Genomic DNA, 4,649 nt, shown 5'->3' on the forward strand with positions numbered 1-4,649 from the left:
TTTTTTTTTTTTTTAAGATTTATTTATTTATGTAATGTATATGTGTACATTGTTGCTGTCTTCAAACACACCAGAAGAGGACATCGGATCCCATTACAGAAGGTTGTGAGCCACCATATGGTTGCTGGGAATTGAACTCAGGACCTCTGGAAGAGCAGTCAATGCTCTTAACCACTGAGTCATCTCTCTAGAGCCCACAAATGTGCTTAATACCACAGTCTGCACACTCAAAAATGGCTACAACCGTGTATTGTTTTCTGTACATTTCCTAAAAAGAAATGCACCCCCTCCCATCTCTCCATGCCCTCTTCAGCCCCAAGACTTAAAGTTTGCCAGAGTGCTCAATTCACTCTCTGGATTCCCTTCTCTCCATCAATTCCTCCGCCCCTTCTCTGTTTATTGCGTGTGTTTATTTATGGTCGGCTGTGGTGGTCTGAAATGCCCATCCCCCCTTCTTTGCAAACTTGTATTCTGTAGACTCCAGTGATCACAGCAGGGACCCGACCTCAGAATGATCTTGACACAAAGCCTTATGCAATCACCAGAAAAAACCTGTTTCCCCTGCCAGGCTAGGCTTACAGTTTGACTGTTAGGTGATGGAGCCAGGCCTGGTTCAATGTGGATTGCGATCTCTGAGGGCACCCAGTTCTTCTCAATGACTCAAAATGCCCAAGGCTACCAAGAGCTAGCTCAGGAACTGAAGAACTTGATGGTGGGTGTCAGGACCAGGGTTCAGGCCTGGGATCACTCTTGCACTGGAATTGGCTCCCAGCGGTGGGTATCAGTCTGGCCTGCCCATGTGTTACAGCTCAAACCTTGCTACCCACTTTGGCGCCACCCCCGCCCCACCCTTCTCGGATCCCCAGATGGCTGTAATTAAAGTTTGTTTTGTTTCCATCTTCCAAAAATAAGCCTGGCCTACCCACCAGGTCAGCACCAGACGCCGGCCAGCTCGGTTTATGGCAGGCCCAGGTCTTGACAGGCTGTATGTCCCAGCTGGTGGGGGAGAGGTGCGCCTTAGCATCCTGGTGCTTTGCTCAGGTGACCCTTATCATGTCAATCACTGCATCTGAGCCATCAAAGGCTGGGAACCCATCTCTTTGTTTCTTATCAGTATCTCTAGCCCTTTCCCAGAAGTCCTGTCTCCCCGGGCACCCAGGGAGCCCTGGCAGAAGGGTACCTGGCTCTGCATAGCCTTTTTAAGGGCCTAAGGACCAAGAGAGCTTGATTGTTCCCTCGTGGAGTTGAGACCCCTTCTCCCTGAGCTGTGACCTTCTTGTTAATGGAGCACATCTTGTTAATGGAGCACGCACCACAATGGGACTTGGGGGGCGGGGTGCAGGATGTGCTCGGCTGGTGTCTGGCATATATAGTAGGTGCTCAGTGTTGAGCTGAGATGCATGAGTGGGTAGTCAGGGAGTTGGAGGAAAACAGCATTTGAGGGAGAAGAACAGTATATAGAGAGTGGCCTAGAGCTTAGGAGCCCCACTGGCCCTGGAGCTTACAAGAGCCTGGGCGGCTGGCTGTGGGTTTAATGCCTGTCACTGTACATTGGGGCCACTTCTGTTGCCCATCCTCACAGAGCAGACTGGAGTCACTCTTCTAATTAACTCTCCAACAAAACATCCCACTGCACCCCTGTGATGTTGCCTCAGCAGCTCTCGCCTCCTAGCTTGGCAAGGAAGGAGCCTCCATGTTTCCTAGCGCAGAAGCCGCTTGCAATCCTAGTGACCCCCTTTCTCTGAGGGCAGCCTCCCTGCCAGCCACCTTTGAAGTGTCTCCTGGCTCCCTCCCAGGAGGTGTCTGACTGCTCACTGTTTACAGAGCCCCAGTCCAAGCACATCTGGGCACATCTGGGCTTGGCGCTCTAACCGGGGAGCCAGCCAGGCACCGCCTGACCCAGCCTAGGCCCCTACGCATCCTCTTCTGCCGGGCTCAGAAGCCCGGTGCCAACTGCGCTGCCACGGAACTTTAGAAGACATCTTAAAACGGAACCTGGCAAGGCGGTTGCTTTTTTAAAAGTTTCGTAAAACTGGGTTTTCTCCAGTTTTAAATTAGAACAAGCTCCAGGAAAGAAAATTGGGAAAAACAGAGGGAAACTGAAGGAGGAACAGTTGTGCTCAGTTCCGAGGACAAACATGCTCACCAATTAGCCGGCTGTCTTTGGGGCCGGTGCCTTTTGTTTGGTTTTTCTGAGACAGTCCCATGCAGCCCAGAGGGCCTTGAACTCACTGTGTAGCCAAGGATGGCTTTGAATTACTAATTCTCCTGCCTCTACCTCCCGAGTGCTGAGATGAGGCATATACCACCACACCTAACTGGGACCTAGTCTTCTAATTTTTTTTTTTCAAATTATGTCTGCGTGTGGTTTCGGTGTATCTGCACACAAGTCTGAGTGTGTGTGGAGGCCAGAGGTAAACTCGGGATGTTGTGCTTCAAATGCTGTCTCCAGTGAGCCCCAGGATTATCCTGCGCCCATCCTTATATTTGGGATTGCAGGGAACATCCCATGCCTAGCCTTTTTTACTAAGAATTCCAACTCAGATCCTCCGTCGTGTGGCACAGGCTTTATCAGGCGAGCTGCGTCCCCAGGCCTTGGTGTTATTCACTACGTTTTGGGATCTCTGCTGTACCTGAGTCCTTTGTTTTGATGCTGACTTTCCCAGGGGGCCTTCAGCTCTGTAGACTGTCAATGTCTTTGGTCACTATGGGAACTGCTGTCCTGTAGGTCCCTTTAGCTATGTCTTCAGACTCCTGGTTTCCCAAGTCTATATAATAATACCTTGATGCCTTGTCTGTGCCATTAGGCCATGACCCCCTCCCTCCATCCCAAAGGCTTCTTTGTCTGACCCGACCGTTCCTCATCCCTGTCATCACACTGCTGTCCCAGAGGGACAGTATATTTATGCTAAATTTTCTTTTCTTGTGGTGAAGTACACATAACATATGATGATCCATGTTGAACTGTGTGCAGTTTGGAGTCACAAACACACTCTTCCTGTTCTGAAGCTGCAGTGAGAGCTCCGGGTTCTGTTACCTTAGGAAACCCAGAACAGGCTGCCCCACCCCCAGGCCCTGCGGCCCCACTGCACTCATAAAATGGACAATCCTTAAAAGGGGCACTTATTTTATAGTTTAATTATGCATGTGAGTGTGCATGTCTGTGTGTGGGTATGTACACATGAGTGGAGGTACCAAGGAGGCCAGAGAGAGATCCAGGTCCCTTGTAGTCACAGTTACAAAGGGTTCCTAGTTCTAGGAACTGCAGTGCTCTGTAAGAGCAGCATTGAACCAGCTCTACAGCCCCTGCAATGCTCTGTGTGTATGTGTGTGTGTGTGGCGTGCACGTGTGCGCGTGTGTGTGCATGCGCCTGCGCACACACAAGCCAAAGTAAGTCAACAACTATCTTCCTTTATCATTTCCTACCTTGTTGCCTTGAGACAGGATCTTTCACTGAACTGGAAGCTTGCTGTTTGGGGTGAGGCTGGCTGGCCACTGAGTTCTTAGGATCTGCTTGTCTTTGCTCTCCCCAACTCCCACCCACTCCATTCTGGGGTTACAGGTACACTCAGCTGTGCTTCATTTTTTATGGGGGTGCTGGAAACTCGAACTCTTGTCTTCCTGGTTAGCAATCAGGTGCTATTAGCCACTGAGCCATCCTCCAGCCCCTCCCTGAGTCTACACTGATTGTCTCTGCGCATGTGGTGCAAGGCATGCCTGCAGTGTTGATCTGTCTGTGACACACTTCTTCCGTCTAGCACCCCACCCTCAGGGCTTGTCGTTATTTTAGGCCCAAGGGTTAAGGTTGCCCCACTTTTCCAGGCTGAACAGCTATCTTTTGGATGGCTGGGCCATCTGTTTGACATGGCTGGGCTGTCTCTGCCCCTTGGCTGTCCTGACCAGTGGGTGCTGTGAACACAGATGTGCATGTACCTTCCTTGAGGCCTGGCTTCTGTTCTTTGAGGATATGTCACACCAGGCTTGCCAAGTTGTAGGATAAGGATGGCTTTTGATTTTCTAATGACCTGCATCTGTGGTGGCACTTAAAAACAAAAACAAAAAGAAAACTTAGCATCACCAGTGCATAGTATAGCCTCTCTCTGTGTTGTTGCCTTGTTATTGTCAAGGTGTCTGTGTGTGCACGCATTCAGGGCTCAGCTGAGCTGTACAAGGCTTGCTTAGCAGATGTGAAGTGTTGGCTTTGCCTCTCATCCCTTGAACATAAAAGTATACAATCCCATGATTCTTATACTCATAGGTTCACATACCCACCATTGAGCCAACCGTGGGATGTTCTCATCAGCCTCTATAATGCCTGTGTCCGTTCGCAGTCATTGCCACTTATCCCAAAGTCTCACTCCCAACATCCAAATACCACTAACTTACTTCCTGTCTGTGGCTTGGCTGCTTCTGGGCACTCAGCATAAGTGAGGTCAGCCAGCAGGGTCTACTGTTTTAGCAGCTTCAGTGTCGCCTCTCTACATGGTTGGCAGGCATTTGGGCCGTTCTGAGCTGTGGACATGTACAGCTAGCCATTCCGGGTCACATGACTTTCTGTTGTTCTTGGCCACCTGCTTGTGAGGGGAATTCTTGGGTCGTACACCAATCCTGTTCAGCATCCTCAGGCAACACCAGCTTGCTTCCTTTT

At 50.2% G+C, this 4,649-nt stretch overlaps 1 protein-coding gene across 1 annotated transcript in view; it reads left to right on the top strand.

Moving 5' to 3' along the window:
• The window catches only part of Lamc3 (laminin subunit gamma 3), a 61,587-nt gene that overhangs the window by 5,923 nt on the left and 51,015 nt on the right, over nucleotides 1–4,649 (top strand). The gene's annotated exons all lie outside the window — the stretch shown is intronic.

Source organism: Mastomys coucha, unplaced genomic scaffold, assembly GCF_008632895.1.
Source record: "Mastomys coucha isolate ucsf_1 unplaced genomic scaffold, UCSF_Mcou_1 pScaffold15, whole genome shotgun sequence".
Taxonomy (NCBI): Eukaryota; Metazoa; Chordata; class Mammalia; order Rodentia; family Muridae; genus Mastomys; species Mastomys coucha.